We start from the raw sequence: 12,449 nt of genomic DNA on the forward strand, positions 1-12,449 counted from the left end.
AGTAAAGATCATTCCAAGCAAACCTAAAGTTAGGAGGCGCTGGTGGACTGGAAAAGGGGGGACACAGAGGAGAAGGAAAAGGGTCAGACGGGAAGTTTAGCCCAGTGACCAAGAGGCAAGTCAAGGGTCAACAGGTCAGAGGCAGGCAGGAGACCAGGAGCAGCAGCAGCAGAAGCGGCAGATGGAGCTTTGCTGGTGTAGGTTCTCCCACCAAGGGCAAGAATGGCTTGAGGTTAGTATCCGAGACATCTGCTGAATGAAAGCTTCTGCAATCCAGAGGACAAAAGTTTTCGATGGCCAACTAGCCAAAGGCCTACTCGCTACAAAATATAAAGGAGAATTTTCAGTTTCCATTTCTCTGATCTTTGTTTTTTGGTTATATGACCACATTAACCAAGGAATTAAAAACACTTCTTGGACACGGAGGTCTTTGTGACTATGAACTGGCCTTTCCTCGACAGCTATTTAGCCAGTCTGCCAGCCTCCAAGTCTTGGTGTTTTCTTCCCACTCCCTCTGGATAATCTTGTTCCCTCCATGTTTTAGACACCACCTATCTACAAATGCCCTGCATAAAAGTTAGTATCTGGACCTAGAGCTCAGCCCTGAATGCCAGCTGCACACGTCAAGTGTTTCAAGGACTGCGTGTGCCCATTTCATTAGCTCCAGCCTGGAATCAATCACTGAGTCATTTTTTTCTCTCCCTGCCTCTCCTGTCCACCCCCACCTCGGGCCCTGACCCTCTTCCCTTCCTTTCCTTCCTTGTTGTCCCTCACACACATACACTTATGCGTGCATGCTCACTCTCTGCGGCCCCATGGACTGCAGCTCACCAGTCTCCTCTCTCTAAGGAATTCTCCAGGCAAGAAGACTGGAATGGGTTGCTATTTCCTCTTTCAGGGGAACTTCCCTATCCGGGGATTCAAAGTGCATCTCCTTCATCTCTTGCATTAGCAGATGGAGTCTTTATCACTGAGCCACCTGGGAAGCCCATACATACACAGCTACAAACACCTACAAAAGCAGAAGCTCAATTTAGTATAAAACAGTGCTTCTTAAACATTAATATACGTATCAGTCATCTGGGTATGTTGCTACAATTCAGATTCTGATTTAGTAAACCTGGAATAGGGCCCCAGATTCTGATTTTCTGTCATCTCACAGGTTTCATTGATGTTGCTGGTCCCTGGGCCATTCTTGAGTCACAAGGGTAACCAGGGGGTTCAGTTCAGTTCAGTTGTTCAGTCGTGCCCGACTCTTTGTGACCCCATGAATCGCAGCACGCCAGGCCTCCCTGTCCATCACCAACTAAAGGAGATTACTCAAATTCATGTCCATTGAGTCAGTGATGCCATCCAGCCATCTCATCCTCTGTCGTCCCCTTCTCCTCCTGCCCCCAATCCCTCCCAGCAGCAGGGTCTTTTCCAATGAGTCAGCTCTTCGCATCAGGTGGCCAAAAGTATTGGAGTTTCAGCTTCAGCATCGGTCCTGCCAATGAACACCCAGGACTGATCTGCTTTAGGATGGACTGGTTGGATCTCCTTGCAGTCCAAGGGACTCTCAAGAGTCTTCTTCAACACCATAGTTCAAAAGCATCAATTTTTCAGCGCTCAACTTTCTTCACAGTCCAACTCTCACATCCATATATGACCACTGGAAAAACCATAGCCTTGACTAGATGGATCTTTGTTGGCAAAGTAAAGTCTCTGCTTGTTAATATGCTATCTAGGTTGGTCTTAATTTTCCTTCCAAGGAGTAAGCGTCTTTTAATTTCATGGCTGCAGTCACCATATGCAGTGATTTTGGAGCCCCCAAAAATAGTCTGACACTGTTTCCACTGTTTCTCCATCTATTTCCCCTGAAGTGATGGGACCAGATGCCATGATCTTAGTTTTCTGCATGTTGAGCTTTAAGCCAACTTTTTCACTCTCCTCTTTCACTTTCATCAAGAGGCTTTTCAGTTCCTCTTCGCTTTCTGCTATAAGGGTGGTGTTATCTACATATCTGAGGTTATTGATATTTCTCCCAGAAATCTTGATTCCAGCTTGTGCTTCTACCAGCCCAGCATTTCTCATGATGTACTCTGCATATAAGTTAAATAAGCAGGGTGACAATATACAGCCTTGACATACTCCTTTTCCTATTTGGAACCAGTCTGTTATTCCATGTCCAGTTCTAACTGTTGCTTCCTGACCTGCATATAGGTTTCTCAAGAGGCAAGTCAGGTGGTCTGGTATTCCCATCTCTTTCAGAATTTTCCACAGTTTATTGTGATCCACACAGTCAAAGGCTTTGGCATAGTCAATAAAGCAGAAATAAATGTTTTTTCTGGAATTATCTTGCTGTTTGAATGATCCAGCGGATGTTGGCAATTTGATCTCTGGTTCCTCTGCCTTTTCGAAAACCAGCTTGAACATATGGAAGTTCTCGGTTCACGTATTGCTGAAGCCTGGCTTGAAGAATTGTGAGCATTACTTTACTAGCGTGTGAGATGAGTGCAATTGTGCAGTAGTTTGAGCATTCTTTGGGATTGCCTTTCTTTGGGATTAGAACTGACCTTTTCCAGTCCTCTGACCACTGATGAGTTTTCCAAATTTGCTGGCATACTGAGTGCAGCACTTTCACAGCATCATCTTTCAGGATTTGAAAGAGCTCAAGTAGAATTCCATCACCCCCACTAGCTTTGTTCATAGTGATGCTTTCTAAGGCCCACTTGACTTCACATTCCAGGATATCTGGCTCTAGGTGAGTGATCACACCATCGTGATTATCTGGGTCATGAAGATCTTTTTTGTCTAGTTCTTCTGTGTATTCTTGCCACCTCTTCTTAATACCTTTTGCTTCTGTTAGGTCCATACCATTTCTGTCCTTTATCGAGCCCATCATTGCATGAAATGTTCCCTTGGCATCTCTAATTTTCTTGAAGAGATCTCTACTCTTTCCCATTCTGTTGTTTTCCTCTATTTCTTTGCATTGATCGCTGAGGATCAGCAATCGCTAAGGCTTTCTTATCTCTCCCTGCTATTCTCTGGAATTCTGCATTCAAATGGGAATATCTTTCCTTTTCTCCTTTGCTTTTCACTTCTCTTCTTTTCACAGTTATTTGTAAGTCCTCCTCAGACAGCCATTTTGCTTTTTTGCATTTCTTTTCCATGGGGATGGTCTTGATCCCTATCTCCTGTACAATATCACGAAACTCTATGCATAGTTCATCAGGCACTCTATTAGATCTAGTCCCTTAAATCTATTTCTCACTTCCACTGTATAATCATAAGGGATTTGATTTAGGTCATACCTGAATGGTCTAGTGGTTTTCTGTCATTTTTGAGATTGCATCCAAGTACTGTTTTTTGGACTCTTTTGTTGACTATGATGGCTACTCCATTTCTTCTAAGGGATTCCTGCCCACAGTAGTAGATATAATGGTCATCTGAGTTAAATTCACCCATTCCAGTCCATTTTAGTTTGTTGCTCCCTAGAATGTTGACATTCACTCTTGCCATCTCCTGTTTGGCCACTTCCAATTTGCCTTGATTCAAGGATCTAACATTCCAGGTTCTATGCAATATTGCTCTTTACAGCATTGGACCTTGCTTCTATCACCAGTCACATTCACAACTGGGTATTGTTTTTGCTTTGGTTCCATCCCTTCATTCTTTCTGGAGTTATTTCTCCACTGATCTCCAGTAGCATATTGGGCACCTACCAACCTGGGGAGTTCATTTTTCAGTGTCCTATCTTTTTGCCTTTTCATACTGTTCATGGGGCTCTCAAGGCAAGAATACTGAAGTGGTTTGCCATTCCCTTCTCCAGTGGAGCACATTCTGTCAGACCTCTCCACCAGGACCCGTCTGTCTTGGGTGGCCCCACATGGCATGACTTAGTTTCATTGAGTTAGACAAGACTGTGGTCCTGTGATCAGACTGGCTAGTTGTCTGTGATTGTGGTTTCAGTCTGTCTGTCCTCTGAAGCCCTCTCGCAACACCTACAGTCTTTCTTGGGTTTCTCTTCCCTTGGACGTGGGGTATCTCTTGGCTGCTCCAGCAAAGCGCAGCCGCTGCTTCTTACCGTGGAGGAGGTCATCCCTCCTGACCTTGAACGTGGAGTAGCTCCTCTCAGCCCTCCTGCACCCGCGCAGCCACTGCTCCTTGGACGTGGGGTTGCTCCTCTCAGCAGCTGCCCCTGCCCTCGGACGTGGGGTGGCTCCTCTTGGCCGCTCCTGCGCCGTCGCAACCTGGTGCTCTCAATCCACCGCCCCTGTCCTTGGGCGTGGGGTAGCTCCTCTCAGCCGCGCTTGTGCGCGGTCCTTCGCAGCCGCCGCGCTTCTGCGCGGTCTGTCCCAGCCGCCCCGCTTAATTGTCCACCAAAAGGTGTGCTCTTCAAGGACCCCTCCTATCTGATCTCTGCCAGCATTTCTAGCCCACTTTCTAATAACATTGCTCTCTATTGACAAGTGTCTATGGGGTCTCATTGTTGAGTAAATGAGTTACTAACATATGAGTTACTAAATGCTTCAGAGATCTAAGAAGGAAATAAAACCCATTTAGCACTGCCTGCCCGCCATGTTCCAAACACTGTATTTTCCTTGATGAACTTTTACAGCCGTCCTGTAGAGATTGAGCTTGGGCCTCATGGCCAATAAACATCAGAGCTGGAGAGTGAACCTCTGAATTATATTACACTTGATAATCCCTTCCAATTGCCTTGGTTCTACCAGCTAAAGATGAAGGGACAGAATCTGCTCCCCAATTCTGTTCAGTTCCCATTTATCCACACTGCATCATCCCTTTGGCTTATCAAAACAGCATTTTTTGAACTTTTCAAAGATTGAAAATGGAATCTATTTTCTTTTTGTTATGCAACAGTGAAGACAATATTTCTATCATGCTTCTCTGCCATTGGTTATAATATTTTCTTTAAAAATAACTGAAAGTAGTAACAATTATGTGTATACCCTTATATGCCTAGTCAAGGTTTACTATGGTTATAGAATATCATGTGTTTGTTCACTAAGGTGCAAGAATTGATTGACAACTACTGTTTGGGCACTGGTTGTACAAGAAAAGAGGAGAGATATTAACTTGTCTACAATGACTTCATTTTAATTCACTGGATCCTCCCCTCCTCGCTGTAAGGTAATAATTTGTAGGTTTTTAAAGGAACAAAGTTGTTCTTCAGCTCTCTCTACCACGGTGTCTTGTTCATTGCCTCACAGGCAAATGTTCAATGCATGTTCATTGAATCTAATTAATTTTAACAACAAATCAAAACCAAAAACTTAACCGTGAACTTCGTGCACCTTTCAGCTTTCTTCAGGTGATTGCGTGCTCAGTCGCTCAGTCATGTCCAGCTCTTTGCACGGACATGGAGCCCACCAGGCTCCTTCTGTTCATGGGATTATCCCAGGGGGTTGCTCTTTTCTCCAGCGGATCTTCCCAACCCAGGGATCGAACCCACATCTCCTGCAGCTCCTGCATCAGCAGGCAGGTTCTTTACCACTGAGCCACCCGGGAAACCCTTTCTTCAGGTAAGACTTTTTAACTGATTCATTTAATCCAATGGTTCTTAACAGGGTAATTTTCTTCCCCCCTTGTTAACATATGGCGAGAGACCTTTTGCACAGCTAAGGATGAGCATCTAGTGGGGAAAAGCCAGGTTCGTGGCTCAGCATCTACATATGCAGGCTGGCCTCTAACAACAGAGTTATTCAGTCCAGAATGTCAACAGTGCCAAGATTCAGGAACTTTGAAAACACTCAGTCAATATGCATCACCTTTCTGAACCTCAGTTTTCTCATATATAAATCTGGAAGTCCATGGTTTCCAAAACACAATCTTTGAGTTGAAAGCACTCTCATCCAATGCTTCCATTTTCTTTCCAGCAACCCTATCAGCTGGCCCTAAGTTTCTACCCAAACAGCTCATCTTCAGAGGCCAGAAAAGTATAGACTCTGGGGAAGCCCACCCATTTCTAGAACCACCCATTTTAATTTCTAATTGTACAAGTATGGCTATGACTCTGCTCAGCGTAACAGCAAATAAACCAGACTCTAGTACTGTGCGCTGATAAAAGTACTGCTTAAAAAATTGCTCATGACATTTTCCAAATGACTTTTCTTTAACATCCAGTCTCAGTTCACTAACTAAACAATTTCTTCATCTCAAATGCAATTTTCAAAGCAAACTATTCCTGACTAATGGTTCTTAGAGAATCTGCAGAAATGTCAGTACCCTTCACTAACTCAGATCATCAGGGGAAAGCCAGTCTCAAATAAGAGAAATTTCTAAAGTATGGCACAGCTCTAAAATTGCCTCTTTATTACTTTTAAATACTACTTTCATTCATCCAGGCAATAAGCCCTTTTGTATTCCCAGGCTGAACTTTGAAAATGCAAAGATGGAATAGGACAAAATCCCCATGCTTAAGCATCCACAGGCCATCAGAAGAGGCAAATGGGCCACTTTTCAATTATACAGAAGGAAAGCATTGAGGCGGAAGTCACCAGCTTGGGGTAGGGGGGCAGTTGGGGGAGAATTTACAAAGAGCACTTGCTTAAACTAGGGTGTGGAGGACTTGTAACTTTTCTCAGCAAACAGAGGAATAGCATGTGCAAGCACTCTGAGGCTGAAGAAGTAGAGAGCATCAGGCGAATGATGGGGGAGAAGGCACCCCAAGACCTGGGCGATGAGCAAGTGACACAGCAGGAGATTTTGTGGGTTCTCTTATGTGCCTTTCTTAATTCCCTGATGACCAGCAATGCAGGAGACCTGGGTTTGATCCCTGGTTTGGGAAGATCCCCTGGAGAAAGAAATGGCAACCCACTCCAGTATCCTTGCCTGGAAAATCCCATAGAAAGAGAAGCCTGGTGGCCACAGTCCATGGAGTCGCAAAGAGTCAGACAGGACTAAGCAACTAACACTTTCACTTTCACTTTATGTGCCTTGCTAGAGAGCATGGACTTTATCCTAAGGGCCTGAGAGCTGTTGCATGGGGAGAAACAAGGTCAGAACTGACTCTTGGAAAGATCGCTGGCAAAAGTGAGAACAGATTGCAGCTGGGAGAGACTGTCATTCTAGAAGTATGGCAGTTTATCTAGATGTCTTAGCACAGAATACTCCTTCCTACTACAATGTTTGGGTGGATTGCCTGGCTTAATGAAAATTAGGGGGATTTATTTTTAAAGGAACACATCAACTGTTGTTGTTGTATTAAGTTATAAAAGTCCATGGAGAACAACTTCTGGTTTTATGGTGGAGCCAACGGAGTCCCAGGGCGAGGAAGCAGTGTGCTTGATTTGCACAGTTGTGACCCATGAGCTAGAACAAGTTACGTACTCAGAACTCCAAACACCTAGCCCTTTCTACCCTACCAGTGCAATGAGATTGCTCTTACTTGTTTGTAAAAGGTTGTTTTTATCCAGAGCAATTTAACGCCTCTTGTTCTTCTGCTTGCCTCCCTCCACCCCATCATTCACCTGATATTCTATTTACCCAGTTAATTTTCACTGTGTATGAAGAAAGTTCTTTCAAAGCAAAGGTAAATTTCAGTCTAGCCCTTATCAGCCTGCTGGTTGACTCCTAACTAACTGAAATGAAATGAATGGAGGTTTATTGTTATTGAGCTTTTAAAGCCCTCCGGATGGATTGGATTACCAAGCATCTGGCAGGAGAAATGTGTTTTACCCTATGATCTGAAAAAGACAACGGACAGACGACAGACAGCAATGGAGAAATCACCAGGCTCTACGCTCCAGGCTGGCAGGATGTTTCCCAAACACCTTACTAACTACTGCTCTGATGCGGGGTAGGTGGGGAGGTGCTCCAGCTAATGGCATGGTTGGAGTAGGGTCTGAGGTCCACATTCAGGACTTCCTTGTATGTATCTTTGAATTAAATAGCATGAAACCCTCGATGTTAAGATAGGAAAGAATTACTTCTCCAGGGAGGAGAAGCAACTTTAATACTGTGACAGTTCCCACTCACACAAATTTATGGGGCTGGTTATGATCCTGTGGAAGTCAGAAATATAAAGCTACTCATCATCACATATGCCTTAGAAGCTGGTATTGTTATAAGAAAAAGACAGAAAGAGAGGGAGAGGGATGGTAGGAGGTAGATGAGGAACACATACTATAAGGTTGTGGGGCAGCTTCAAAGAGGAAGAAATAAGGTTAAGGATTAATTCATCCTTAACCAAAGGTCATTTGGAAGAGCCATCTGCCATTGAACTCACTCTCTTTATGAGACCATTCATCTCCATCCCTCTAGCTTCCACAGGGAGGTACTTCTCTTATTGTGACATTCAAAACCTCTTTCAAAGTCCACACTAGTTATTCCCATGAGAGGAGGAGTTGTTTGTCTGTAGAATTTGGGAGATAGAACTTCACCCAACTCCTTCTTATCTTTCCTTATGGCATGTCCCTACTTGTCTTGGGGAAAATTTCATTTCCTCTTCAGGTTGCAAGTTTACCTGGGTGGGTCTCTGACGTTGGCCTGTAATTTTTCAGGCTATCTGTGATTGGGTAAGTCTGTCTAAATCACAGTGGAATGTTAGTGAGCTGACTGTAAATCTTGGCAACTTTCTCCAGCTTTTATTAAGAAATGAGCAGATCTCAGAGTCACCATCTCTCTCACTCCACAGCTGTCTCCTAATTTAATCTAAATATAAGAAAAGAAAATAAGTTTATTCACTAGGTACCCTTGAGACACGTAAAATTTTAACCTCTACAGTGTCTGACACCTACTGCCTTGGAGTCCTACTAAGGCGTACATGTCACTGAAAATCTAGACAGGGACCAATGCACCCTTCCTCTGTAACAATCAAAAAGTGGATGAAATGTATGAAATGATGGCTTTCAAGATACTGGAAATCAGGCTAAGAAGGACAGTGCACCATGAGAGACGGGAAATAAGTAAGGTAACGGCTACAATTATCCCTCTCTCTTGAGAGCTCTGTGTAGGGAGAAGGAACCAGGCAGAGTCCCCTGGACTCCTCCCAGCTTCCTGAGTTGAGGAAACAAAGTTGAAAGTCCAGAAGGACCACAGCAGTTGGAGAACAGATGACTGGTGAGGGAAGAATAGTGCGGAGAGAGAACTTGGGGATCTGCAAATACTTTCTTAGCTTATTTAGTTAAGTATAGACCAACATATGCATGTGAGGAAAACCCACTCAAAAGGATTAGGAGAAACAGTGCCTGACCACACCTGGGCACAATGGAAAACTGTATAGATCAAAAAAAAAAAAAAAAAAAAAATCTGATAGTGGGACATAGTGATCTCTAAATTGAGCACTACTTCAAACCCACCTAATAGATCATGAAAGCATGGCCCCAAAGTATCAGGCTATTTCCAAGTAGCATAACTACATCCAGAACAAAACTTATGAAAATTTATAGGAATATAAAGATCTCCAGAATCCAACAAGGTAAAAATCCATGTCTGGCATCTAGTCACACATGTAAAGCAGCAGGAAAATATAACCCATAATGAGGAGAAAAATCATTCAACCAAAACCCACCCAGAACTGACATAAATGTTAAAGTTAGCAGAAAAGGAAGTTAAAACAGATATTATAATGGTGTTCCATATGTTAAAAAGTTAACTAGAGACATGGAAGATATTTTTTAAAGTCCCAAATGGTGCTTCTAGAACTAAAAGCTAAAATGCATAAAATGAAAAATATGCTGGCTGGGATGCATGGCAAATTAGATAATGCAGAAGAGAAAGCTAGTAACCTGATGACATACGGGTAGAAACTCTGCAAATGAATCACAGAAAGAGACTGTGTTGGAGGGGAAAAGAAGGGAATGGAGGAGGAGAGGGGAGGAAAGCATCAAGAACCCTAAATCACAAATGAGTGGGTCTCTGAAATGCTGGCAGGTATTTGAAGAATAAGGGTCAAAATTTTTCTTTATTTGATGAAAACTGTCTATAAGGGCTTCTCAGGTGGCTCAGTGGTAAAGAATCCACCTGCCAATGCAGGAGATGCGGGTTCAATCCCTGGGCTGGGAAGATCCCCTGGAGAAGGAAATGGCAGCCCGCTCCAGTATCCTTGCAGAGAATTCCATGAACAGAGGAGCCTGGCGGGCTACAGTTCAGGGGTTGCTAAGAGTCAGACATGACCAAGCAACCGAGCATAAGCGCCCATAAGTCTATAAAACTGAGAATTTTAATGATGCCCAAGTACAAGAAACATGAAGAAAGCTATACCATGTATCAAATTTTTCAAAAACAATGATACAGTGAAAAATCTTGGAAGCAACCAAAAGAAAAAAAAAATGCAAGTTTGGTGTAAACAAGAATAAAGACAAGAACAGCAACAGACGCCTTGTTGGAAAACACAAACATAAAGAGAACACAGAAACATTCTTAAATGCAATAGGAAAACACTGCTAATTTAGACCTCTATGCCCAGAACATAGCTTTTACAAATGAAGGTGAAATCTAGAATATTTCAGGCATATAAAAGCTGAAACGATTTAACATCAACAGATCTGCATGGCAAGAAAGGTTAAAGTGATTCCTTCAGGTAGAAGGGAAAATATGTCAGAGGAATATATGAATCTACATAAAGGAGTGAAGAACGTCAGCAAAATCTTTCAAGAGATAAATGATTATTTAAACCAGGGATTTGATATTCAAAGGACTGATGCTGAAACTGAAGCTCCAAAACTTGGGCCACCTGATGCGAAGAGCTGACTCATTGAAAAAGACCCTGATGCTGGGGAAGATTGAAGGCGAGAGGAGAAGGGGATGACAGGGTGAGATGGTTGGATGGCATCACCGACTCAATGGATATGAGTTTGAGCAAACTCCAGAAGATAGTGAAGGGCAGGGAAGCCTTGTGTGCTGCAGTCCATAGGGTCACAGAGTCAGACAGCAGACAGCAGGCCAGCAGACACAGACAGCAGAGCGGGGATTAGCAAATCATAGCCCACAGACGGTGCTATGGTCTGAATATCCTCACACTTCACATGTTGAGATCCTAATGTTCAAAGCCGATAGTATTTGTGGGTGCAGTGTTTTGGGAGTACTTAGGTCATGGGGGTAGAACCCTAGTGAGTGGAATTAATACATTATAAAAAGGGCTCCAGCAAGATCCATAACTCCTTCTCCCCTACAGCAAGACGTCTAGGACCTGGAAAGGGCCTTCACCTGACCATACCAGCACCATATTCTCAGACTTCCAGTCTCCGAAACTGTAAGGAATAAATTTCTGTTGTTTATGAGTCTGTGATATTTTGTTATAGCAGCCCAAATTGACTAAGACAGACCAAATCTTCTTGCTCTTTTTAAAGTGAAGTACTATTGGAACACAGTTACACTTATTCATTTATGTGTTTTTTATCTACGACTGCTTTGAGCTACAACGATAGAGGTAAATTGTAATAGAAACCATGTGGCACACAAAGCCTAAAATATTGACTATCTCTTTATAGAAAAAGTTTTCCAATCCCTGGTTTAAACAAAAATAGAAAAAAATGCAGTATGATCCTTGTAACATATATAAGAGTAAAATGTGAGACAGAATAGCTCAAAATTCAAAGGGGGGGAAATGGGAATATATCGTTGTTAAGGCTCTTCACTGTACGCAAAATGGTACATTACTTGAAGGACACAGTAAATTAAAGGTGTATGTTATAAATCCTAAGGTGAAAGTGAAAGTGTTAATTATGTCTAACTTCATATCCAACTCTTTGTGACCCCATGGACTGTAGCCTACCAGGCTCCTCATTCCATGGAATTTTCCAGGCAAGAGTACTAGAGTGGGTTGCCATTTCCTTCTCCAGGGGATCTTCCCAAACCAGGAATCAAACCTGGGTTTCCCACACTGCGGGCAGACGCTTTACTATCTGAGCCACCAGGGAAGCCCTTGCAATTCCCTGGAATACACTTCATCAGGCTCTCTGTCCATAGAATTCTCCAGGCAAGTTTACTGGGGTTCAGATAAAGAAAAGCCTCTTTCAGTCTTGTATTCCTCATATCAGGAAGGATACACAGACACTGTGCAATACAACCCTTCCTGATATGAGGAATTCAGACTGAAAGAGGATTTTCTTTATCTGAACTGATAGTCAAAAAAAAAAAAAATTTATCCACAGACTCATCTTTCTTAAATATGAAAAAGGCAAATTCTGTATTATCACTATATACTGTATTCAATCACATTTCTGTGTCTGAGAGCAGATGAAAAGTGGGATGCCTGGGATTCTAAATTAATTTCTTTTATTCCTTTTCAAGACACAGCTTCTGTGCTGTATAAGGGTCTCACTCCTCCCTTCTCATTTCTTATTTATAAGTCAAACTTCCTGTCCTAATCATCTCTAGTTCTTCCCCAAAGCTAAACAGTTTCAAAGAAACTGAAGTTTGGCTTTTTTTTCTTTTTCTTTTTTTTACTACTTAAATACTTATCTTTCTCTGGCAGTTAAAAAAAAAAGTGAAGTTAGTATATC

The sequence above is a fragment of the Muntiacus reevesi genome, chromosome 5 (genome assembly GCF_963930625.1).
Source record: "Muntiacus reevesi chromosome 5, mMunRee1.1, whole genome shotgun sequence".
Taxonomy (NCBI): domain Eukaryota; kingdom Metazoa; phylum Chordata; class Mammalia; order Artiodactyla; family Cervidae; genus Muntiacus; species Muntiacus reevesi.